Source organism: Anguilla rostrata, chromosome 8, assembly GCF_018555375.3.
Source record: "Anguilla rostrata isolate EN2019 chromosome 8, ASM1855537v3, whole genome shotgun sequence".
NCBI lineage: Eukaryota > Metazoa > Chordata > Actinopteri > Anguilliformes > Anguillidae > Anguilla > Anguilla rostrata.
The window spans coordinates 30,273,811-30,301,759 of NC_057940.1; the positions used below are offsets into that span (position 1 = coordinate 30,273,811).

Here is a 27,949-nt window from a genome sequence, read left to right on the forward strand (position 1 = left end):
TAACACCAATATATTCAAAGGGTTTTTCATCATCGTAATAATAATAATAATAATTATTATTATTATTATTATTATTATTATTAGTAGTAGTAGTAGTAGTAGTATTGTGGTCCAAGGGGATAGTTAGAATACTTTAAGCGTGATTAAGGCAACCTCCTAGTCAGCATCTTCTTTTGTAATATTAAAGATCATGCAGCGGATTCTGTTTATCTGGAAGCAGTCTTCTTCCACGTATGCCAGTTGCAGGCAGAGTTTCTCTTCACCTGTGAGTTAGGGAATTTGTTTCATTATTCTATGAAGATTGATGACATTTCAGAGCAGTCATATAAACTCACATTTCAAAATCAGAAACAAAACTACAAAGATCCAGGACCTGAACAGAGTGAGAAAGGGTATTCCAGTTACAGCGGCCCAAGGATCAAAGCAGCAGAATTTATTAGCCAGCAGTGCAAACCCGAGAGAGCTGGGCAGCTCGGAAATAACTTTGACAAAGATGTACGACACAAGATTTGAGGATCTGTCAAACGGCGCTGCTAATACCTTAATAACGGCAACAATTGGAAATTAGGTGCCCCAGAGTGAGCAATTAATTAAAGCGGTGAATAGTGGGTGAAAGACAGCTTACTGGATGTTTTGTCAAATAGTCATAAACTTTTATTGCCTCTCAAACATGAAGAGTCAATTACATTTGACTGGAGGAGACTCGTGTCATCCCTGCTGGAAGAAAGGTTGATTGAGGGCATTAAATTCCTCCGTTCATTAAACGGCAGCCCCAAAAGTAAATAAAACTGTAATTAAGAACCAACAGAGACAACAGGCCCGCTTCTCCTGTGATGGTCGGGTTATTGAATGTTATTGAATGTTATTTATTAATGCACTACGCAATTAACCTTTTGTGCGTTTGAGTTTAAGGGACAGAGAGTGAGAGAGGAAGAAAGAGAGTGTGTGTGTCTTAGAAAACGCTATGTACAAGAGTGACTTTGCTTCATTGTGAGCAAAATGTGTGCAATTGAAAGTGAAATCCCACTGCTCCAACAGAGACTCTTGCTTCCAGTTAAGTGCAGTGGCTTTGGGGCCTGTGTGATGCTTTTATGACTATTTAGCTGTTACCCAGTTTAGACAGGTTCCTGCTGTAGCTTAAAGCTAAGCTGTCATGCAATCAAAGGTAAATCTGACACATGCAAGGTGTGTGGGCAGTGCAAATGGCTAACCAGAACATCCATTATTATACACATTTGGTAAGACCACATGTCAGGCACTGTCAACAGCAACCACAAAATTACAAATATGGCATAGCTTAGTAATGGCGAGTGCTTTTAATGCATGTATCACAATAATGCAGTGATATAACACCAACAATAATTATTATATCATACTAATGCAGCCAGTTCCCCTTAGCTTTATCACCAACCACTGTCTGTCTTCCTTCCCTGTTTAAAAAAATAAATAAATAAAGGCCATTACATTTGCACTAAAATTATTCAGCCAGTGTTTGGGCCAAATGGCTCCACATGTGCTGTATCACAGCGATGGCAAGAGCAAACTGTGGAGGCCAAAGGCAACTTCTCATAATACAAAAATTCTGAAGATTACAGAAGCATATTAAGTGGTCAGGTTCATCAAAATGCCTCCAAATCCTTTTCCTATGGAAAGACAATCATCCCAAACATACTGCTAAAGCAACAGAGGAGTTTTTCACAACAAAAAACTGGACGATTCTTTACTGGCCAAGTCATTCAGCCTATTTCAGTCCGACTGAACATACGTTTCATAAGCTGAAGAAAAAACTTAAGGCAACTAGCCTCCGAAACAAGTAGGAGCTGAAGATAGTTGAAGATACTCAGCACCTGGTGATGTCTATGGGTCACAGACTTCAAGCAGTCATTGCATGCAAAGGATACTAAACGTGACCACTTTCATTTACATGACATTAATATGTCCCAAACATTATGATTCCCTGAAATAGGGGGGAGGGTTGCCATGTATAAAAAATGCTGCATTGTATATTAAAAGCAGGAGTAAATTCCTCATTTAGTGTACAAGGTACTCACAACCTAAGCTGAATTATTTGTCTCCTTCAAAAAAAACTGATAAAAATAAATTTTATCAACAAAGTATGCTGCTTTTAACAACATAAAACTTTTTAATTGCCATGAATGAAGTTAACTGCCATGAATGAACCTGACCCCTCTTATTTTCAGTTTCAGGTTCACCCAATCAAGGTCAATATTTTCCATCCATTTTATAAAATTATTTATATATGGTTGAATGTGCTACGCCATCTTTGTTTGATTATCTTTTTTTCTGCACCTGCTGTGCTTCATCTGAAAGTTTTGCTATTTCTGTCAGTATGGTTGGCTGCTTTCAGGCACTCCTGACACTAGATTCCAGAACAAATATATAAATAATATTACTCTACAGTAGTCTTCTAATCATTATCCTCATGGATTATCTTTCAGAGAGGTAGCTTATAAGGGACAAATTGACAACATACCTATTTGCCCAACACTCCATTGTAATAGCATACGCTAATATGCACTTCGCTGCGATGTGAATTCTCTCTCCTACGGTCATGCCTGTGTGCATGTTTTTGTGAGTTTATTGTTTGTGCTGGCAGTCTCCATTTCACAGAGCCCGCATGGCTGCCTTATCATTCATCTGACAATTTTGGCTGGCGGTCAGCCGGCTTTGGTATACACAGGCTTGAGCCTCCTGGACGGGCAGTGCTGAGATGATGATTAATGACAGGTTTATGTGACTCAGCAGGCCTGCTCTCCGAGTCAGCTCCTCCAAGGCAGGGTCTGCCTCTTTGTTTTTGTTTGTTTGTCTCCGAAACGCCGGCGAGACGGCTGACGGACGTGCGCGCCGATCGGGGTGGTGGAAAAGGCCACGGTTCGAGAGCGGCGGAGGGAAAAGGCGCGGCCTCTCGGGTCTGGGCTCCCTGACTGCCGCGACCGTTGAAAGGCAGGTGTTCTAATGCCCCTTCCAGGACAGGACACTGAATACTTTCCCCCATAGGCCAAATAAAATAAGCATTTGAACAAGCTGATAATAAGAAACCCATTGGGAGGAGCAGGTAGGCTCATGCCATCCTGTATGTCCTTCGTAAATGCTTTGTTTTTACACTTGCACATTATGCACATTTTGGGAATTATTGGCATTTGTAGGTCTCGTATCCAGGGCAACACGATTACCCATCCATTTAGTATTCATAGAGAGGGTCTGTAGACAAAGGTGTCTAGGAATCTCACCTAAGTCAGAATCTATCCATAAGAGAATGAATGCCCACGTCTGTATCACATAATAGGATTTGTTTGCATTGTTTTATTTTTATTTGGGAAAGGGAAAGAATTGTAAATTGAAGCAAGTATTGAAATACAAAATGCACAGGAAAAAGGAGCCTGGAGAAACATAACTAAATGCGAGTGGTTCAATATATTCCCATCCTGAAAAGGTAGAGATTTTTTTTCTGTCTTTACCAGCTTCTAAGATTTTTTTGTTGGCACTTTTTCCTCTGCTCCAGTGAGCAGAAATATCTGCACTACTGATCAAACACAATAAGATGTAGATTGTTTATTTGTGTGGCATTTTAATCCTGTCAAGTGGGTTATACTAAACAGATGTTGGTGTATAGCAGATTTTGGATGTATCTGGAACAATGTGGTGCTTCCGTCAGCGAGGTTCAATGGATCTACAGTGCCACACTGAGGCTGATAGAGGTACCGAACAGACTGGAAATCAGTGCCTTCGGAATCCTTGACCTACTTAGTTGTGTTCGGTGTGCTTCTCGTTAATCTCTGTGAATCAATGAGCTATGTGTGGTACTAATGCAAATGGATCTCGACAGCAATGGCTAGCACTAAAAAAAGAGCAAAGATTGATGGGAAATTCTTGGGACACGTTCACACGAATCTTGACAAGAGAGGTTTTGATTTTGCCTCCTTGAATAGAAGGATTTAAATAGGAGTGATTTCACATGTAATTATAATACGAAGTTACAGGTAGTCTAGCATACTACTGAACCTGCCCAACGGAAAGATACAGTTTAGAATTAAGTGATTTACTTGAATATTTTAACATTGCTACACTTTTTTTTTTTGGTGAAGGAGGGAGACAGGGGGGATTTTCTTCTACTCTTGTCCATGCTTCATCAATTGACAGGTGGTCTCTGCATCTGTTTACTATTTTCTTTATGTAGGGCTCAAGCACACATCTTACATAAAGCACTCCTGGTGCTGTCAAAGCACTGTCAAGGCTGTACAGCTGGAGCTAACACTGGCTCAAGCCACAGAACCAGAGCTGAAAAACAAAGCAACCATAAAAAACTTGATGTGTTCATCAAAATATGTGTTAATGCTTAACATAGCACATTTTGACAAAATGGATCTTCAGTCTAATCAATATATCTACTGAGGGACAGGGGCTTGAATACATTTCTGCATTTCTTACAGGCTCTTTGTCAGTCAGGAAGTGGAGAGACGGGGTTGTGGGAGTGACAACGTGTGCATTGTAGGACATCACTGTGAGGCAGCCCAGAGGAAGCACTGCCATACCACGACTCATAGTCTAGCACCGCCGTCTCCATGTACACCCCCTCCCTCCGACCACCCCCACCCCCACCCCCCATTCACCAGCAAGCCCTTCCCACTACCCCCCATGGATCACTGAGGCTGGACCACATTCTGGCAGGTTCTTGGAACAGGCCCGTCTGTCTGGAAGCAAAAAGTAGGAGATGGAGGGCTAGTCTCTAATCTGTTTTCAGCGTCTGCTTGGGTCATTCATCTCTAACATGGAATTAAGTCCTGGTGGGAATGGCTGGGCCCACTTCCCACCTGGCGCCAGTAAAGTGGACACTCGCTGTGTGAAAATCATTTACCCAACTACCATCCCTAGTGGTCCTAAAACACTTTATCTGATTGGCCTGTTGAATTTAATATTTGTCACTTTTTGTGTGTGTGCTTTCATGTAACAGGTATACATAATAGATCTGACCTTACTCCAATACTGGCCTTACTTGTCTTTGATGTGACTTGTCCCCCATTTTAGAGGAGCAAAAGGAATTGGACAATTGGCTGCTCAACTGTTTCTCAACTAGCTGTATGTCTTTGCATCATTAGTTAATGCACCAGCAAGCTGACAGATGATCTAGAGGTGAATTTGGGTGTGGAATTTTGCATTTGGAGTGTGTTACTATGTTTCTCTTAGCATGAGGACCAAATATGTGTCGAAGGCAGTAAAGGTGGCCAACAAAAGGTTGATAAATGATCTGAATAAATCATTCAGAGACAGCCAAAACACTGGATTTGTCAAAACCAACTGTTTGAAATAGTGAGATCAATGATCACATAAGACCTGGTAGACCATGGAAAGCCACTGTTGTGGATGACCAAAGGACACTTTCAGTAGGGAAGAAAAATCCCATTTCATCTCTCAAACAAATCAAGAACATTCTCCAGGAAGTAGGCACAGATGTGTGCCATTAAGATAAGACTAGACCATCATAATATCAGAGGGTTCGCTGCAAGATTCAAACTAATTGTTAGCCTCAGAAATATAACAGCCAGGTTACTCTTTGCTATATTTAAAAAAAGAAAACTGTAGAGTTCTGGAACAAAGTTGTATTGATAGATAAGACAAGTATTTACCTGTACCAAAAAAGTGGAAAATGTGGAGAGTGAAAGGAACTGCTCATGATCAAAAGCACCCACAAGCCCCCACTCCCTACCCTGTCATCTGTGACACAAGTGTTATGACTTGGGCATGAATGGCTGCCAATGGAACTGGCTCACATGTCTTCACTGATGATGTGACTGCTGTTGGCAACAGCAGGATGAATTCTGAAGTGTACAGCAATATCTTATCTGCTCAGATCCAACCAAATGCTTCAAAACTCATTGGATGCTGTCGGGGGCACTGTCAGGGATTTTGGACCCTGAGAAAAGATCTCTCATTGGGCCCCACTACCCCATGCCACCCCATCCCTGCACAAGTACATCACAATTTCTGAGGGTCCCAGGGCCCCTGAAATCATTCTAACATTCTAATTTGCACCCAAGTACTGAATATGATGACTTTATTTCAGATGATGTAATTTGTCCAATTACTTTTGCTCCTATAATATGGGGGACTACATGGATCACCAAATAGATACATTTTCTCATCACCAAATCACATTAAAGCTGACAGTCACTTTAACCTTATATCCATCCATTCGTTATCTATACCTGTTTATCCTGGTCAGGGTTGTGGGGGTACTGGAGCCTATCCCAGCATGCATTGGGTGAGAGGCAGGAATACACCCTGGACAGATCACCAATCTATCGCAGGGCAATTTAACCTTATATTCGTTGTTTTATTTCAAATCCAATATGCTGGAGTACAAAGCCAAAACAACAGAAATTGTCCCAATATGTACACAGTACATGCATACTCATTGGATCTGTCCATCTCTAAAAGGTATGTGCTATACTTTCAGACCTGCATTTCTTAGATGAAATCAGATCTATTGGGGTCAGTGACCAACATTCACAGAAGGGGCCCATTTCATGAAGATGTTAGGGAGAATCAAATTCCCTGTGGTCTATGAGTCTTTTTCAAGGCTGTGGCAGATTGAAAGGACTGTGAAAGGACCAATATGAAATTAACAGTAAATGAGAGCAAACCTGGGTCAAAGGTAGAATGCAATGTGGGTTGCCTGAGTCTTTGTGCCTGCATTCCCTTTCTTGCAATTTAACACTCCAATCAGGATTTAATTTCCTGTTTCTTCACCTGAAATGTTCCTCTGTCTGCCACTGACTTTAGCCTCTACACTTGTACCGCTTCCCTTTCCTCTCCCAGTTTTTTCTAAGATCACTTTCATATATGACATTAAAAAAAAATTGTTTCAACATCTGTATCAAATCAAAGGCAAATTAGTTTGGATTCACATTTTCTAGATGCAAGTGTTTCTTTCCATGAGAATACATGATGTAGTTTGCAAGAAATTGCAGTTCCTACTAAGTAAATGCAGTAAACTTGAACCTACTTGTTTAAAAAAAATGAATTTGTGTTATAATGTAATGGAAATGTCAAAAATGAGTATGTCAGTGTTTCCCAATGACAATTTGGAGTTGAATGTCTGAGGTTTAAAAATGAGTTTTTAGTTGTGCATCAATTGTTGAGTGACACATTCATAAAATCAGTTCTTATTGACTATGATTCACTTCTACTTTGTTATCTTTCCCCCAATGGAACTCCAGTATCCTGTCTTAAGTTATTATAACACTACTGGAATAAAGACACATGAATCATAAGCACAGTATCAACTATATTCAATTCAGTTCAATTTTATATGTATTGCACTTTTTACAGAGAGCTGTCGGTACAAGATTAGTCAGTGACAGACAGAGGAACATAATCGGTAAAGAAACAGGAAATTAAATGGCAAGAAAAGGAATGCAGATGCAAAGACCCAGGTGACTCTCATTGCATTTCACCTTTGACCCAAATTTTGTTTCATTTACTGTTTATTTCATATTGCTCCTTTCATATTTCCCCTGTCTACCTTTAGCCACTGCTGTTTCAGTTCAGTTATATAAAGTTATATTTTTTAATGTCTTAGATGCACTATGAGTTTCTCTCTTAATCTGCTCACATGCTTTACTACCATATCCTGCTGATTTAAAGCAGGCATTGCCAAATGCCAGTTTCTCTTATTCAAATACGTGTTTCATTTTATGGATATTGACATGCCTTGGTGGGTTCCCACTTTCACAAGCCTGGCATTCTCCCTCTCTTCTTATATCCTTCTCTGTCACTATTCTAAGACTGAGCCAACTTGCCGTTTCTATCCATGGCAAGACTTCCTCATCTCTTTTGGTCAAGTAAAGTTTATCATTAATGCAATTCTATAAATAATTAATCATGTAAATTCTCTTGGAAGAAGTATGCATGGTTAAAGTCTTCAGTTTAGACTGCCTGCATACACTTCTGTATGGGAATTGACCCTTTTTTGCGGTTATTTCTGGTCCATTAACCAATTTATGATGTACCAACCATGTTTACCACCCATGGGATTGTCTGCATAGTTATTTAATAACTGTGTTTGAAACAATTAGGTGAAATAAATTTTTCTTGACAAAATATTTTGGTCCTTTTTCCAAAAAATCCAGGTTCAAGTAAAATGGATATATGTAGGTCATTGATGTTAGTCTACAATCTTTGGGGGGCATTCTGGAAGCAAAGCCTCCACTGTCCTCCACCACACCACCCACCCACTTCATCTCATCCCTACTCAATGTGTGGGTTTTTACACATTCTTCTTAATTATTATTATTTTTTTAAATTATATTTTGTTAAGTCAACATTTCCTGTCAGGAAAAATGCATTTGACCTAAACACTCTTAGCAATAAACACACCCCTCTGTAACAACATGGAAGAACCTCCTTTCATGGCAAAAGGCAAATTCCTTTCTTGACCACATGACCATGATTGCAGGATTTCAGATGTGGATGTATGATCTTGAAAGATCCATCACAGTGACCTCCATGAGTGAACCCACCCAATCCTTTATGTCATGGGGGGGAGAAAGAGTCTTGCAATTTCCGCCTGACAATGATAAACTTCTCCTGAAACTTTTGGAGGGTCATGCTTGCATCCTAAATCGCGGCACCATTGATGAAGGGCCACAGGTTTTTGACAACTTATTTTCCCTGGTATATCCGTCACTGAGGTTGATTCCATTAGCTGTTACTGACAGAAGGGGCCCGCATCTGAGAATATATCAGTCTTTTGTGAAGCAATGCTGAGCAATTCAACCTTTAACTGTCACTTTGTGCTTTAAAGGGTACCTTGGCTCTGTTCAGAAAAATACAAAATTGCCTTAAATGGAATATGGTTTTCCCTGGAGCAGAAGACTTGTGTTTGACCCGGTCTGAGCGATTAAATGTTCAGACTAAATTACACAGGCTAACCAAACAATTTGTTTTTAAATATTTGTATCCATACATCTAAAATGCAACAATATACAAAAACAGATCTTAATTGTAGCCTGTAGAAAATCATTGGATGGATATCATTTGCATTTAATGAGATAATTTTGCAGGTGCAAATATTCATTTCATTAATTAAGAATAACTGCATATTGAGTGACTTGTTGTATCGTCTAATACCTGATATGTTTCATGTACTTTTCACAGTTATGAATGATGTCTCAGATTCACAAATTTATCTTACAATGTTCTGTTGCAACACTTGTATTATGTAGCTTTTTAAGACCAATAACAAGAAAACGTGTTGAAATGGTGTTGCCCATTCAGTGTAAACAATGTCAAGACATACTTAACATGTGTCAACTTCCAAATGAATGAAGTTGTGTCAACTTGCAACTAAATGTACTGTACCATCTTAAAAAGTAAAGGGGTTGTATTATCTTTACAATACTCACTGGCCTTGCTACTCTAATGGTCTTGATTCTTTCACAAATATCCAGAACATACTGTTACACATGTGAATATGTATGAAGTTGGGCAAACTGGCACCAGCTTACTAAAAGAGAGGCCCTTATCATGCTTTATGTGGGCTGACCATGTCTGAAAAATGAGTTCCTGCATCGCATTAATTCAAAATGTTCTAGTATGTTGTAACCGCATAAATCTTGTCCGTTCCCCCACCTCCCAATGCCAGTTGAAATTAAGTTCTCCAGCAACATTTTTTTCTCCAGCAACATTTTTTTAAAGACAAAATAGGTCCAAGAGGTAGTAATTTCTGGCAATATCTTCCCCTTTATCGTGCAGTGAAAAATTACATTTAGAAGAACATAGAGGGGATATTTTGCCATGCGTTTTATCTTTGACTGAGGATCATATTTTCAGGCTCTTTGACACCTTCCCTGTTTCTTTGGTGGTGTGTAGTGGTGTAGTGGTAAATGAAAAGGTGGGTATACTCCAGCTAGTGAGGCATCTACAAATCAATGTGCATACACGCTACCGACTGCCCATGCATGGAAAGATCTAGATGCCACATGTTATGCACATTTCCTAGCTTATCCTAAAGTGGTAGTGGATCTGTAGAGCAGATGTTGTAGATGTGCCATTACCTATTAACAATGTAAGAAACAAACTGACATTTTTTTAAATGTTGGATGAACTTCAGGATAAGCATGAACTTGGACATTTAAATTTGTCTTGCCATGTCCAAGATTATTTGATCGTTAAAATCCTATGGTATTTTGTCGAAAGTCAAACCGGTAAAAAGATATAAGCATATACAATACTGTTTATAGTGCATACTGTATGTTGTGCATCTTGATATGACTAGGGGTAGGTTCCTGGCATAGCAACTTATCGGCTTCCAATGAGTTCCAAAACATTTATTCATGACCTCTTATTTACACTCATTTACCACTTCCAAACATCCAGAAAAATGTATAATTTTAACCTGTTAAAAGTGCTTAACCTAGCTCTACCTGCAATGTCATGAATTGAATGAATTCACTAAACAATGTTTTTTTCACCACCGGAAAGACCAGGACTTGATGAGGACTTTTACTACCTCATTACAGGAAGTCCCGAACAAATCTGCTTTACAGAGAGGCTTACGCCGGCCACCCACCGCACGCGTAGCGTAAGCGACGCGTAAGCAGCACGGCAAAGCAGCACGGCGCGGCGCGTAGCGTGTCTCTACTGGTTCCGTTTGTGTCGCGCAAAGGCTTGCTTAAAGCTCTATATTCATAGTAGCTCTCGCAGTCTGCAGTGGGATTACATTGTGTGTTTCACGTTTGTTCACAACTGTTGATTATGGGTTAAGTGAATACTTTGGTGAGAGACCTTTTTCAGTTAATTTGGTAATATTTCGTTAACTCATGTAAATACGTGAGAAAGTAAACGCTTTAAATAATTACCATAAGCTTAAATCGCAACGTAGCCTGCATAATAATCAATCTCAAACTGTATTAATTTATTTGCTTGCTTAACAAGCGTGCCAATTTCATGAAGAATATGTAATGATCATAATAATAATAAATAATCCGTAATCAACCATTGGGAATTCCCGTGTTGTCTTGTCATTCACGTCAAAACATTTATAGGATCAGATTTAGTAAAATCAGCTAATCATCAAAAATATAGCGTAACAGTTTAATCTTGAAGAGATATGAACACCACAACGCCATGAACACCGGAAGCTTTGAAGTACAAGTGCAATAAAGGCTTGCTTACAACTTCATTTATAAAATAGGTGCATTTTCATCGGCAAGACCACTAAATAATCTGATTTTTTTAAAGCTCTGTGGATTATCTGATTTTTATTAACAAGCCCTTTTTGAAAGCACGGCGAATGAAGACATCGGAGAAGTCAAATAGGCTGAGCAATGGTTGGTTAAAAACTACCTTCCAACACTCAAGCTAACAAACCGCTGCTCGGTGCATTCACTTCTACGTCATTCAATAGGCTACGTCTTTCTGTGGTGTATTTTCAAATTTACCCCACCCCCTCTGCAAAATAAGATAGCGAAACTAAGTTTGCCTTTTCCCCAGGTTCCAGTTTTTATTTTTATTTTTTTCTGCAAGGACAATACAAAAACGAAAAGGCTTGTATTTTTTTAGCTGCTTATAAAATATCTGGGAGGTTACTAGGGACACACCCCCAGTAATATAAGGATGAAATATAAATCAGAGCATGTACACCTAGCATTTTAGAGCATATTTCTGTGTATAAACAAGCCATTGTGATGCGCGGCAAGCCGAAAAAATAGAACAGAAGCGAAAAAACTACGGTTCAGTTCGCTTGTGTCGCGCGAGCTTCGCAGCCGGTTCGCGACGCGTTCACATCTGGTGGAGACGACGTCGCCCGCTGCCGTTGTAATAACAGTACTTCAACTACGTTTCAGTTATGCGCGCTCGCGGTCTATACGTGTGCGGTGGGTGCTCGGCTTTAGGCTTTGCTTTGCCGTGCGGAACAACTCCTGACAGAGTGGTGCTTCTTCAGCCACGAGTGAGTCTAGTCTCAAAGTGAAATGGGCACCATTGAGGGTGATCATCAGTAAGTTGTAAATGTTGACACCATCAGTGTGGCTCTCTTGTCTGTGCAGATAATGTTCATACATCCTAAATCCCCTTTCATACTCAGCTGTGCTATAGGAAAGGTTGCCATACAGTTAATAAGTGGTTTCAAGTCCTTTGACTTAGTGTCTGGACTTTCAGTCAAGTCTTGCGTGCTATTCAATGTCTGTTATGTACATAAGATTAAACGTCAGCACAGTCACCTTACGTGTGCCTTGCCTTGGTGAATGCTAGAATTTCATGGCCATTTGTATTCAAAATGGTAAGATATGCCAGCATTTCATTTTTGAAGGAGTGGTGCTTCTCTAAATTGTTAATGAAACTTTGTGAGAACTGGTCTGTATTGATAGATTTGATCTTTGCATTAGGGTGCAAAGGAATAGATCTGAACTCACCCTTCTCTTTGGCTTTCAAGCCCTCCACAGAAACTTATGTGGGTAGCTTATATGGCATATATTTGCGTATCGCCCCCACTACACCACTGGTGTCAAATTTGTTTCACCTTCCAAATTTATTTTTATAAAGGGGCCCTTCACGCCCAATTTTGTTCAGACCTGATTAAATAAGTAAAGAATTCTTCATCCAGAAGCCGATTTAAATTTTCTCATAACTTTTCTTATGATCCGTCAGACCGCGTCAACATTATTACATCTAGATCCGTGTTCCAAAGAAGATGAGATTTTGATGGCAACGTCTGAAGTCCCTTGCACTTGCACAATGTGCATGATGCATCACTTTCATAGTTTCATCATGCAACTACTTGGATTCACTAAAATGCATTGCATTAACGGACTATTGGTGGTGCAAAAAAACATAGGACAGACATTAGAAGAACATATGAGCGCTCTAGGTATGGCAGGGAATGCAAAAGTGGCCATAGATGGCCTTAGACCATATGGGCAGTGTTATGGTACAATTAGTGAGCAAAAACCTTTAGAGACAGTACTGTGCAGATTAAGACACTGCTGTATTACACATGCAAAAATACATATAGCTTTGCATAAATTAAAATAAATTTTAATTTGATTGAGATTTACATATATGTTTTTATTCTTATAGATGTCGGTTGCACTTTCATTAGTCATTTTTGTTTTACTGACCATATGATTGGCCAGTTGTAAAATAGTCTGCCGCATGTTTTGAAATATGCTTTTCATGCCATGTCCATTATAATAGACTGACAGGACTGTCACTTTTGTGTCTAATCACTGCACTTGTAGTTTCTCTAACATGTATCAGGCAGCTCAGGTTTGACAGCAATTTAACAAGAGGTGCTTCATTCATTATTTTTTCATTGATTATTCAGTATTGCTCATTCCTGGTTTCAAACTTTTATTCAAATACTATACAGTATAATGCTCATCTAACTTATTTACAGTGCCCTTTTTGTGCATAATTTTGATGACATTGGGGAACACAGCATGCCTTCTTTATTGCCAAACTTTATATTCAAAATTGGAAGAAAAGAGATTAATCATCAAGCACCCTTTTTAAGCATTAATGTATTTCATAAAAATGCAAAATACTTTCTTTTGTTCTGTGTTTTACTGCCAGCTACCTTCTTGAGATGAACAAGTTTTCATCAGCAATCACTCAACATGCGATGCTTAAAATGAAGAAGGTATTTTTGCGGGTACATTGAGTATCTGAAAATTGTCTACCCTGTATTTTCTTATTTTCAAAGAGAGACATGTCCACAAGCATCAAGGCTAAAACAGCTTAGCAAATAAAAACAGCCAAACTGCACTTTTAAAATAATGTTGACAAAGAAGTGCATAGCACCCAACAAATGATTCACAGTGGACTGGCCTGGCAAACATTAAATTACCAATATGAAAATCCACAGAACCACAAATTCTATTATCCGAAACAAGGATAGAAACTCAGTCAACAGATGTTAAATTCAATAATCATTGAACTTGAATTTGATTTATTTCCACGTTTTAAACATGGAATTTCCTGTTGAAATAGAGTTCAAAAATGTGTCCAATAAATTTGTCAATTTTCCTGCTGCCTGTCTGAGATGGATAGGACAACACAAGGCCACGCGATACATGGCACAGAGGGCTGTGTGGCCACGAGTTCCTCGTGCGTTCTGTTTTCTGAATTTGCACCCAAAAACAAAAACAGACTTACTGACAGAGATGATAATCTGAAAATATATATATATACCTATATATGCCTAACACCATTTGTCCTGGAGATGCCAGGGAAATTATGTGCACTTATTATTTTACAAAGGTGACGATCTTCTTTTTTTATTTTATTTCCTGTAATCACCAACTTTACACATGCTTTTCTGACAAAACATTGCTGTCAGGCTGAATTAACGGTATTTACTTTATGTAAATTCAGGGGAAGTATTCCTGTATGGTATTTGTAAGAACAAATGTACCCCACTCCGCTCATCCTATTTTTGCTCAGTTTCAATGTTGCATTTGTTTTGATTGCCATTTCACATTCGGGAAAAACGATTCTAAAGCACAGTGGGATGCAAGCATTGGGGTTCATTGTGATTCCATTGTTAAGCGATGCATAACAGCCTGTCAATGGTTGTCTGGTAGGCTACTTTTGCATTTGCCATCAAAGCTAACAAAACCAATCAAAAGGCCCCTATTCATGATTTACATTTAAAGTGATACGTAAAAGCATTGGCATTGGTGCAATAAAATTGAAACACCTGGTCTTGCCAGCTGTTAAGGAGGTAAAGAGTGGAGCACAGTTGATTATCTGGTGCAAATGGGTTTAGTGTGACTGTGTGTTATTCATTGATGCCCTTGTACCTCGGTTATTTGAAAAATCCTCACATGAAAACGATTATGAAGAACAGTCATGGTTCTTTTCAACCTCAAGATGTAAGTGAGTCAAGCAGCCAGCTCTCCAAGGAATGCTGTGAATTCAGATATTTTTTTTTAGCAGGGAATTGCTTTACTAATATAATTGTTTAGTGTGTGTGTGTGTGTGAGTGACTAAACTGAAATGTCATTAATTTCATATTAATTAATTGGAACTGAGATAATGCACTTCACAAAACAGAGAGAACTTGACTCCAATTTGAAATTTGACAAAACAATCTACTGGTACTTCAGAAGACATTAGCTTGAATAAACTAATTAATGCTTTCAGAAGGGCCAACACAAAACCTGTATGACTTTTTGGCTGGACAAGCAGTGGACAGGACAGAAGAGTGAGAAATTATCATTTAGGAAAACGAGATATCGATAAGATGTTGGATACAGAACTGACCTCTTGTGAACTGTTTTAAAATACCCAGACATAGCCACAATGACCATAGGTCATTCAATTTTTTTATTTTATTTTGGGATACCATAACATAGCACCAGAGCATATTCATTGCAATTGCATTTCATAGCACACATTCTTTTCCAACGTGACATACTGAAGTGGAGAACATTAGCGTAACTCAGGAATAATGTTAGCGCAATGTTAGCCTAAAACACAACTCTGTGTATTTTAACTACAGAAAGTACCACTAGACAGATAATCTCTACACAGCTATACCTAGAACATTACTGAAAGGGCAATCCAAAGAGAGAAAGGAATATGGGCATGATTTCTTATGTTCTGACTGCAGTGGGAAGCTCATTCCACCACTGGGGGCCAGAACTACTTTAACTACTATTGTGTACAATGTAGTTAATTAGTTTGTTGAAGGGGGACTGAACATCAACATTCTCTTTATAGCTGATTATCAACATGCCCTTTATGTAGACTGTTTCTGAGAATAAAACCCATATGTAGGCGTGTGAAAATGCACTTTAAGGTGATTCCCTCCACTTCCTGCCCTGCCTGAAAGTAGTGCTGTGCATTGGAAATAGACAATTGCTCCATGGGTTTGGCAGCAGAGAGAAGGGTGTGAGGAGGTATCCAACAGTAATTTCCTTTAGCTGATCTGGCTTCAGTTCCTGAAGGATCCACAACAGTAAGGTGCAGCGCAAAGGTCGTTAAACATTCTGAGAGCCTTTCACTTCCACCAAACTTTGTTTTGCATTTACATTATAACTGTTATGTTGAAATTACATTGTTGCTCTAGAAAGCACAGAAGAGATATAGTAGGATTTGCAGAAGGTTCCTTCAACAATTTTGTTTGGAAGGGTTTGTAATGCGGTGCTGGATGCTAGGGATCCAGAGACTGTGACAAACCTTTAAGAAAAATCACTAAAGCAGACTAAATTCTCTACTTTAACTTTCTAGTTTAACAGGGGAGGGAGGAAACATATTCTGAATATTCTGTAAGTACAATAGTTTCTACTTTTAAACATCGGCTCCATGGCAACTTATTTGCAAACTACGATTTGATTTTTACCGTAGCTGCCCAAGTAATGTGACACAAAATAAGAAAGCACTGTAATTTAAATCTAGATACATAAAAGTGTAGACTATGCTATCGTCCCAGGAAATTGTGATAATATAAAGCTGTACCGGGCCACAAAAGAGCAGGTGGAATTTACATTTTTGCATTCTCATTATATGAATCACATTAATGGTGTGTAAAATTAAGGTTTCAATGGTAGTAAAACTAGTCATACTAAAATAGCCCGGCAACCAATGTTTTATGTATCATAAAAAACTTCATCCAACACAGTCTGCTCTTTTCACAAAAAACAAAACAGAAGGTAACATTTATAATAACATTTATAAATTCTCAAACAAAGGGAAACAAACAGTTCCAGTCCCACAGTTGTGGAAGACCATTAGCTTGTCTCTGCTCATTCCCTGTGACTATGTCTGCCTTCTTCAGTGTCTAAATCCATGTCTACTTTGTTGTGAATATATATGCATTCAGATAAGTTCACAAAACATTCAATTGAACGATAATAACGATTACATAACGTTGGGATCGATCAGAGGTGTTCAGTGTGTTCTGATCCCAGGGCCCCAGCCGGGGTAGTAGCCAGAGGCCCCTGGCTGAATTGTTCAGACTGTTGGCAGTCATTCACTGTCACCCACCGAATCCATCACGGAGAGAACTTTGACACTATTTACCACTGCCGTGCCGCGCGTGACCTAAATGCGGGAGACGAGAACAGGGGAAAATTATAGGTCATTAGTCATATGCTGTCATACCCACACATAACTTATTTCCATCACATTTTTTTCTAGCCATGTAGAAATGGGAATGGTAAATCTGTGAGTCATTCCACTGAGATGGAGTTTGGTTGTGGGGGGGGGGGGCATTTTGATTAAATTGCCCCATGAGACAACGCAGGACCTCAGATGCAGAGCCCCCTCTACACTTCCCCCCCACAAATTCCCAACTGCCTTTCAATTGCACTTTCCCCCTTGATGACATAAATCCCCAAGTCTGTCCTCGCGACGTGTTCCCTCAAAGATTTTCCCATAATCCCTTTAGGAAAATTTACAAGGTTGTCTCTCTCAAATCAAATAGAAAAATATAAAATAAAATAGTCCACATGCCCCAGCCCACTTCCTTGCGTAAGAAAAATTACAATGTGTCCTGCCATATTTTATATGGCACTCCTAGTGGCCATTGTGTGTCTCTGCAGGCATTTTCAGTCACGTGCTGTGTTTCAACTTGTCTACAGTTGTTGATTTTATGGGTGAAAGGCAAAATGGGCCCATGAGTTATGGCTGATTTAGGTCAGGCAGGTGCCACATGTTCCCAACCGGCCCTCTAATTGTTGTGTCTTGTGATGCAGAAAAGTATCACGGAATGATGGAGGGTTTCTGCTGTGGTCAGAGGAACCGTCACTTTGACTCCCCACTCATATATATGTTTTCTTCCTTGCAAGCAAAAGGTGTGCAGTGCCAAATGGCTATTGTTATTTTTCACTCAACTGGCAATCCAAAAGATGAATGTGAGAGAATCTGTTGTACATCATGCCTTTGCCCTTTTCCTAGTCCAGTTTGCGTCCTACAATACACCTCTCAAACACACACACACACACACACGCATGAGACTCAAAAGCTTGTCACTGACTGACTGTGGATCGTGTGGCTTTGATTCATACTCTCTGTGTCTCAGAAGTGCGTGCAAGCCCCATTAGCCACTGACAGGCTAGGAGCAGAGGGAAGCGACAGAGAGATGTGAATGCTAGCAGCAGATGCCTAACTGCTCATGACAAACATGTCTCTCTTGCTGTCTCTGCTTCAGTTCTTCCTTCCCTCCATGCACCCATTAGACCAGTTTGGCTGACCCCACATGCCCCCAGAAGATAGCAGGTGACCACCAGGGCCTTTACAGATTCCTGGCTTCTCCTCCCCCAAAAAATGTGACGGGCACATTCCATCCCCATCTGTCCTTTCAGCCTCTGGCTCTCTGAAGTGCAGAAGGAGGTCGTCATACTAAACATTTCCACATAACACTGCAGCCTGGCATTCCTTAGGAAGTACCCTTACCCAGGGACACTTATATTATATTTATAGCAAAGATTTAGAGTAATATGGTTCAGATTTAGCACCCTGCTCAACAGTACAATTACAGCACCCTCCCAACCAGGTTTTAGATCTGTTCCCCTCTGTTTAGACATCCGGTTCCCTTGGCACAACATTGTAGTGTTCCCTGCTTCTTTTGTAAGAAGCCTGTCTGAAGTTATTGATTTTTGTGAGTCAGCGCATGCACATATTTTAACAAAAAAGAAAGGACAAATATTTGTGAACAGAGCAACACACTGAACTAAAATCAGGCTAAGACAACACTGAAGGTCAATGGCTAATGGAAAGTGTAGATTTTTTTTTTCCTTATTACAAAAACTCTCAGATGATTGGAACTCATGCCTGAGAACATGCATGCATCTTGTCTCATAGACTTCATCTATTGGTTTCCATGACAATCTTGTCATTTTTTTAGAGTTATAGTTCTGGGCTTCTGCTTGAACAATCTGGGTGAATTATGTTTCTCAGGGGTATGTCTCTAGAGTCCCTGGGTTTTAAATTAATGGAACCTCATATGACACATTCAGAGTGCCGCTGGATGATCAAATAGCTCTTTTGCCATAAGCAGTTGAAACTGATGAACTTGATGGTATACATTAATATTTAGGAGGCTCAGTGGAAGTAATCTAACATGTGAAATTGTTTTTATCACTTTGTGCATGCATCCTTCAAAGAAGCCAATGCTTAACTGTTGGCTGTGGATTTTATGGTAGTGCAGATTTTAGTTTGAGCAACAATTAGTGCATAGAAAAAATCCAATGGGAAGAAAATGAATAAATAAATAATTTTTTTATTTTTTATTTATTTATCCATCCATCCAAAATGCACATATTTTAAACCACATGGACCAGTCGTTCCCAACCATGTTCCTGGAGATCTACCATTTTCAAAAACACATTTCTACTTCGTATACAAAGTTGATCCAATCTTTACCAAATTTGACACTGAGTATACCTGGAGTAACACACAAAAAAGGTATCACCTTTTTTCAAACCAGTGGTAAACCAGTAAACCAGTGCAGTACTTGATTCTGAGGTTGCACACATTTTTCTTTTGGCGCCTCTACCAGTCGGCAGCGCTATAACAAACAAATAAGTTTAAATGCCTATAACTGTTCAAGCAATCTGGTTGAAAATTGACATTGTACATATTTGTGCAAGTTCCCAAAGGTGGGTCTAAAGATCAAAAGGTATCTTTACAAACTCATCCATCCATTTTTGACAAAACCTACTTTTGTGAACTAGTCCTAGGCCATTAAGCTGAGCTTCACCAAATTATCTAAGGGAAGAATCTGGGGAGTCTGCAGTTGGATAATTATCAGAAAAATGTTGACTTTTCAGAACAATATTGTCAGGTTTCTGTTCCTGTTTTCTGTTTTTTCCATTTTGGGCCGCCAGATGGCGGTAGTTCTGTTCCTTTTTCCCTGTTTAATTGTATTATTGGTTCCAATATTCTATTATTGTTTTTCAGTTGTGTCTAGTTATCCCTTCCCTCTGTGGTCTGATTGTGCATTGTGCACTCCTGTGTCTCGTTAGTGTTCTGTCTATTTAAGTTCTTTGCTTCCCTGACTCGGGTGCTGGTGTTTTCTACCCTGCCCGAGTTCTGTTTTTTGCATGGTTTTGGATTCCTGGATTTTCTTTGTTTTTGTGTTTAAAGAACTTTTGCTTTGTCTTTTTGAGACTTGCCCTGCGTGGCTTTGTTTTTTTTTTCCTCGGTTTTTGTTCTTATTAAAAGTAAAATTCTCAGTTTGGATTTACCCTTTTGGATTTTGAGTATTTTTTACTCTGCGTTTGGGTCCTGGTCCCATGTCCCCTGACAGATATGACCGCCATACACAGTGCAAACAGCTGTAACTCACGATTGCTTTGTCCAATCATAATAAGGCTTTCCATAAATATGCAATGGCTGCCTCTGAGGCAGAATGGTAATTTTGGCCTTTTTCCAATAGATGATACTGTAAGAGGAATATACATTAAAACTTCTCAATTGTTCAACCAATCAAGTTTAAACTTTGCAGGCTATGTTTTTGTGTCAGTCTTCTATTGGGCATGCAATGATAATCTGGAAAAAAATATGGTCACCATCAGCCAGTCAGTTTTCAGTGGGCATGTTGCAGGCTTAACAATGGCTGATCCTCATGAAACGTGTGTGTTTGTTGACTTGTAAGTAAATACAACCATGTGGTTTATTATTATTATTATTATTATTATTATTATTTTAAACAGTTTTTATAGTATAGTTAATATAGTTTTTATAGTATAGTTAATAAAGGCATCTTTTTATAGGGAGATTCTCACATTGTCTGGTCTGCAGTCATAGTGTGCTTTCTTAGTCATCCTCTGGGACCTCCTGTCAGGGATACAGGGATATTCTCTGTCATAAGCAGCCATTGGCTGAACCATCCAGGAGGGTTTGCAGAAGCCTTTTTCTCTGTGTAAACATAGGTTTCAACACTCAAGTGTTGTCATCTTTTGGGGGGACAGTTTTTGAACGAACAGCAAGGCCCTCTGGTGAGGGACCATGTGGTTTTACCATGGAACAGAAACCCAAAATATATAAAACAGAAAATATGGTAGGTTTGAGACGAAAAGCCACTTGGCGTGGGACAATCGTGACGATTGTGGAAAGATTGTTAGTCAGAACATGGGTGAATGCAGTAAGGGCCCTCTTTCCTCCTGTGCTTCTGTAATTATTATTATTTTTTTATTTATCCTTTATTTCAATAGAAAAAGTAATAAATTATATTCTTAACCAACCCTATGTGAAGCCATTGCAATCTGGCTGCTACCTGTACCCTTCAAATTGAATTCAGAGCAAATTCTTCATCCGGAGGGGCTCAGAACCTGCATGACCCTGAATTCCTTGCCCTCTGCCCCACGAAAAGCATTTCGTGTTTGAAGACGAGGTTACCCACAATGCCTCGCTGTCCAACAAAGACTTGAGCTCAGCTTAGTTCTGCTCACCTCTGTTCTCCTTCACTTTGAGAGCCCGCCACTAGAATCAATTCCCGGGTGACGCGCCGAGCCCGAGTTGCGACCCGAGCTCCTCGGCGGTAATGAGCTGCGGGCCGCGGCCAGGGAACAGAAAATACCATCAGAGAAATCGATGGCTGCACTTTGGGGGGGTGATTTAATTTTGCGAGGCGCTGGATTCGGCACGATGGCCCAAGCGCCGGGGGTTTATTCTTGATGGGAACGAGAAGGCTGTTCCAACATTCGGGGCTGTGATCCATGGCCTGGCGCTAGTTTCCCTGGTTTGACAAGGCGTTGCTCTCTCATGCCAAAAGACTGTCACAAAAATGCAATGACGGGGCTCTGGCACCAGGGAGTCATATAAAACTAATTTGGGAGAACTCAAGACTAGGCTTGGGGATGCTTCTTGGCTACATTAGAGGTTATCTCCATTCCAAACTTGGCCCCAGAAGAAATAGAAAGAAAAGGAATGAGTGACCTGAACGTGCTGATCTTGCAGTTCTGTGTGCCTTCACTGCGGCCCTACGGCTCCGTGGTTGCACAGTATTTCAGCCATGCTGATGTTGGATTGCGTGCTTGAGTGTGTAGTATGGTTATAAATGGTATCTGTGGTATGCTCATTGTACAAAGAACACCGGCTAGCTGAAATATTCCACTGATTCAAAGCAATGACTGTGTTAAATATATGATAAATCCATATTCAATGAGTAAAGACATTTTAATTGGACAGTTTTCCTTTATAGCTGCCCCTGCAAGGGGAATGTTAATAATAAATCTTTAACAGTCTGTACTACACACTTAATAAGAAGTTGATGAATACTATATAAGTATAGCACAAAAGTATCAAACAAAATATAATACTGTAATGTAATACAGTATATGCTTGCTACTCATGCTGCAAGTGAAACATTTTTAATCAAACAGTTATGTGCAAAAGAACGTCAAAGGTATGAACAATCCTGTTTGTCCACATAGGAGGAAAGTAACAATACTTTTTGCTCAGAAATTAGCTCATGGATTTTTTTTTATATTTTATTTAAAAACATGCAGTATTTCTTTAAAGAACCACCTTGCTCACAGAAAGAAAGAATTAAATTTTCTTTCAATAATGGGATTACTACATGTAAGGGAGAAATATATGATTTTACTAAAGTAATTGTTTAATATTATGTGAAGATCATACAAAGAGAATTAACATAGGCACAGTTCACTGGGGAATGTACACGATTGCGAATAAAAGATTACACAATGTTGGTTATATCGATGTCCAATGTCTGACTATACCTAGCCGGATGTGTTTGAGATTAACTTCCCTCTGTTTTACATGGAAATTCAGATATCCACTAGAATCGAGGAATCTACAATTGTTTTTTTTTTTTCATTACATGGACTAAACCACACATCAAGAAAATTGTGAAGTCCAACAAAATGCTGTACTAGATTGTTTCAGAGCCTCTCTTAGTGTTTTTTTTTTTTTTTTTTTTTTTTGGGTGGACTAGGATGGCATCTGTGTTGCACAAATCAGAGGCATTTTATTTTTAGGAATGTACAGGAACAACATGGAAACCAGTTGGGAATAGCCTGAAGGACCATTTGTCCATCTCAGGTTTCCAAGGTTACCTCCAGCAGTTAAAGAACAGTTGAAAATCAGTTGCAGAGCACAGGAGTGAGGTTATGGTGCAAGGGGGCCATTGAGAAAGAATGCCCTCAGTGCGGGGTGGCAGAAACATCCCGGTCATGGCATTAGGGTATAGTTTTCTGTATGTATCAGTTCATGCTCAAGCATCTGGTGCCGGAGACTTCTGAATAAAACATTGGCTTCCTGCCTGGACTCATCTCACCTCTTACTGGTGACAAGCTTCGTCAGTCACGTTCCCTGATCTCAACACCCTCTTCAGAACCAGAGAAGGCACGTTGAGTGTTCTGAGCCCCAACACACCCCGCCTCAATAATGCAATCCCCTGCCTCCGATCACTGTCAATTTAATTGCATCTTAGGGTTCCCATGCTCAAGCTTACCATTGTAATTGTAGACAGTTCTATAATTGCTGCTTAATGCTAACTGCTAGTTCTCTGCAAAACATAGCAGAGAGAATTATAACATGAGCATAGAAAAGAATATATGATTCTTAGCACACTCCAGAAAGAAGGCTCCCACATGGGTTTTGAATGAAAGCTTTATTCATACTCTTAGAATCTTTCCCAAGGTTTACTGTTTTTTTTCTGGAGAACCACTTTTTTGTAGTTGCCTTTCAAATGTGCTGTGTTTTACATCCAAATACTGTCACAACTCAAAGCAAATATCTCAAGACAAAACTGTACGTGTCAAAAAATGATATCGGGTAGTGCCGTCCTGCGTATCAGTAATGGCAAACAATTGCACACATATATCAGAAAGTAGCACTTGGTATTTGTATTTTCAAAGCTTCAAATAGCAATTTATCAGAAGTCAATTTTCTGTCTGAGCTACAGCATTGAATGTGGTGAAAGGTCACCGTTATATGTTTGAGTATTTTATCTTACTTTTTTCTGCCATGCACTGCACAATACGAGCCTCAGCATGAGCTGGATTTGAATGGGATTCAGCATTTTTTTCTTCATATCTCAACCCCGCTCTTTATGTAAGTACAGTATTCTGTCTTGGCCATGAGTGATTGGACTGATCTTACCTCGGCCTTACCATGACCTTATTAGCCCTCTCCCGTAATAGGGAGCTCAGTATATTTGCAAGGCATGTGCTCTTTGCCAGCCATCAGCTGTGGCCCAGTTGCAAGAAATTGCTAATAGAAAAAGGAATATTTGCAGTCAGACTTATTAGGAAAGATGACATATTCATATTTTTGTCATCCTCATGTTTCTTCCCCCCAAGCAGATTGACTGCTGTTGATTTTAGAAGAGATCTGAGACTTAAAGTGTTTTGCTTCATCGGCACTTGTAAGTTGCTCGGGTGAATGTGTAAACGGAATGAGCAGCAATGAAATATGCTTTTAAGAATATCATGCTGTGTTTGCATTTTGTAATTTTTACATTTCATTTCTTAGACTGCATGCACATTCATGGATTTTCAGTGAATGAAAAGACATCTTTCCAAAAAATGAGTACTGTAAAAAGAGGTATCTCTATGTGTCACTGCCTATCTACAGTACCTATTACTCTGCTATTAATTTGAATTAGATAAGAATATCAACAGGAAAAAAACTGCTTTAATTTTTAAAGATTTTTTGTCATTCTAAATCTATTTAACTGGTGAGCTTTGTGATCTGGAATTGTCAGTCTACTAGGCTGCTCCACGACCATTTTGTTATCAGTCATTAATTCAGTCAGTGCATCACATACTGAACATGGTTAGCTCGTTGGTCCTTCTCCTTTTTCCGTAGCCTTATATTTTTCATTTTCTCTCTGTCTCTGATGAAGGTGACTGGCCAGGGTCGCAATCTCTCAACGATGTCACTGTGCACACAACTAAGAGAGCCGCGGATCTTGCAGCTTGTTGTTTGCTGCAGCTCCATGGTGCTGTGCAGGCAAATTGGCTTGATGATAACACACTGACTGAATTCTGTTCATATGCATTATCTGTTATCATATATGTTTATATGAGTATAGAGAATCGGTTTGTATATATGCATAGGTTGACTCTTTATGCTGAAAATATTTTTGTTACGCTGCATATGTTGCCATTCATGATGAGAACAGATTGGCGCTCTCTCACTCTCACTCTCTTTCTTTCTTTCTCTCTCTCTCTCTCTCTCTCTCAATTCAATTCAATTCAATTCAATAAGCTTTATTGGCATGGTAAGAGTACACTTACATTGCCAAAGCATTCACTCACATGACAAATATAACAGACAGGCAATAACAATTTAACTACAATAAACAGAAAAAAATATAAAATCCAGACAATCCACAGAAATAAATTTCTACATCTAGAACATAACGCATACAAAATGTCAATGAACTATAATAATATTACTTTTCTGGTGTCAGTGTTACTCCCTGTCCCTCAGTTTGTGGCACGTGGCAATGTATTGTGCTGCCAAATCTACACATTCCCTTCTTTCTCCCAAAAGGAATGGCAGCTTCTCTGTCTCTGAGTGCATCTCAAATTGTGGGCAGATTTTTTTCATTTTGAGGAAGAACAGTGACCTTGTCTCTCTGTATTTCTCACATTTCGTGAGGAAATGAAGCTCTGTCTCCACCTCTTCAGTGTCACATAGTGAGCACAACCTGTCCTCTCTGGGCAGCCAGGTCTGCCGGTGTCTACCTGTCTCGATAGCCAGGTTGTGTTCACTGAGTCTATATCTTGTCAATATTTTCCTTGTTTTTAAATCTTTCACTGTGGTCAGGTAATCTGCCACAGTGTACTCTCTTTTTAGGGCCCGATAGCATTCTAATTTGCTTTGTGTTTTTGTTTGTGTGTCCCAATAGGTGATGTAATTTTCTTTATGTTTTGCTAAAATTTGGTTGGCTCTAATTGTTTGTATGTTGCTGTTTTGAGGCTGCTTTGTGTTAGTAGGGGTTAATGAATTAAGCTTCAAGACTAGCTGGCTGAGGGGACTCTTCTTTGGGCTCATCTCTTGGTATTTCAGGGCCTTGTAATGATAAGAGTGGGGGTCGTTGTTTTTGAGGTGAATCCAAAATTTAACTGCCCTTTTTTGGATGTTAATTAATAGTGGGTATTGGCCTAATTCTGCCCTGCATGCATTGTTTGGTGCTTTCCTCTGGACATGGAGGATGTTTTTACAAAGTTCTGCATGCAGGGTTTCTATGGGATGTTTGTCCCATTTTGTAAAATCTTGCTCTCTCCCTCTCTCTGCTGAAACACACACACACACACACACACACACACACACACACAGAGTGTATCCCAGCATGATCTAATAGGCCCAATTCTGACTCATTTGAATTATCTGTCATGTCATTAGCTAATGGAAAATAAATCAGAATTTCCAGGTCACCTGTGAGCGCTCTGCCTCTTAAATCCCCGACGTCCTGGATGTATAATGCAAGATGCAATCTGTCCTCTCACCTCGCAGGGAACATTGGGTTCCAGTTTTATAATAGTGGCGATTGACAGGGCGCAGTTCAGGACATTCAGAAAGAAATGTCACCGAGGACAACCTGCACTCTTACCACCTGTTTCAATTTGTGTATTATCTGGGAGTGGGAGGTTGACCACAGTGTACGGCATAGACATGAGAACTAGGGATGCTTCGGGTGCAGCTGCACCCCCATCTCGAAAACAAACGATGTAATAAATCTCCCAAATATTACATTTTTGTTTGTATTTAATTGTACATCGTGTCAGTGTGGAGGTCTATTATACTGCTGTCGTCAATGTGTTTTGTCCACTGTATATACAGGCGTATTTGTTTTCATATGGGAAAAATCTTCTTATTCTTTATTAATAAGTTTTAAAAATGATGTGGCAGTTGATTGCGAAGAACCGAAACCCCAAATCCCCAAACCCCAATTTGTGGCATATTTTTGATTCATATGTTTGCGTCCTTCATTTTTGTATATTCACCAAAATAATTGCATGTGTGGTACTTTGTTTCTATCTAAATTTTGAATATAATGTAAGTGGCACAAATATCTTGATTCATTTAAGCCATTTTCTAAGTCTCACATGATGCTCACTTGTAGAGTTATAAAGCCTTAAATGGAACACCCCCTAAATAGGTGAGGATTGCCCATCTGCAGAAAGGGGTTAAAACTGAGTTCACAAGATCAAGACCTCTGACAACTTGAGTCACCATAAACTTATGGCCTTTATTCCTGCTTTCAACTTTAATATTTCACTTCAGCTATCTGATTCTTGTAATTATGAGCACATTAGAAAATGATTTTTAAATGAACATCTTATATTTAAACTTGAAATACTCGCATTCTTGATTCTGTGATTGGTCCAGCAATAACATGTTGAATTAAGCTTACCTGATGTTCACTTGTTGCAAATAAGCTGTGCAGTTTTCACCAATGTCTGCTTGTCAATTGGATGAACACAGGAGTAGCTCGATTGCTGTGATGTATGTATGTCATTTCATGTTGCATATTAGTCCTGGGCATACATATCTGAATTTATGCTCTCTATGGCACTGCTTTTCTTGCAAAGGAGCACACACACACACAACCCATACAGTAAGTAAATTTATTGTTAATTAGCTGTTCCATCCATGTTTGACATTTAGCGACAAGTCTTTTACTCCCTGTTTCCCTGTTTAAATTAATTGATCTTCTGGACAAACATATCTGCTTTCATGTTCCCTTGAAAAACAGTACTTATACTCATAGAGCATGTTCGAATTTGAAAGCACTGATGTGAATACTTGTTAAAAAAAAAATTTAAAAATAGAAAGAAAAGAAAAACATCACTTTGATTTTTGAACCCAGCTCAATTTCATGGCCGTTCTCAGGAGAGTCTCTCTGTTCAAGTGAGACAGCATTTCTCTGTCTCTGCTAATTGTGTGTGCAGTGACAATAGGGCTGAAATCACAGGACCCTGAAAGGCTTGATGATAAACTA

General features: G+C 39.3%; 1 long non-coding RNA gene across 2 annotated transcripts in view; it reads left to right on the forward strand.

The window, feature by feature from the left end:
• The window catches only part of LOC135261388 (uncharacterized), a 57,064-nt gene extending 46,542 nt beyond the window's left edge, over positions 1-10,522 (forward strand). For both annotated transcript variants that reach the window (XR_010331913.1, XR_010331914.1), the window contains one exon: positions 4,452-10,522. This is a non-coding gene — a long non-coding RNA (uncharacterized LOC135261388). The remainder of the gene's footprint in view (positions 1-4,451) is intronic.
• The last annotated feature ends 17,427 nt before the right edge of the window (positions 10,523-27,949 follow it).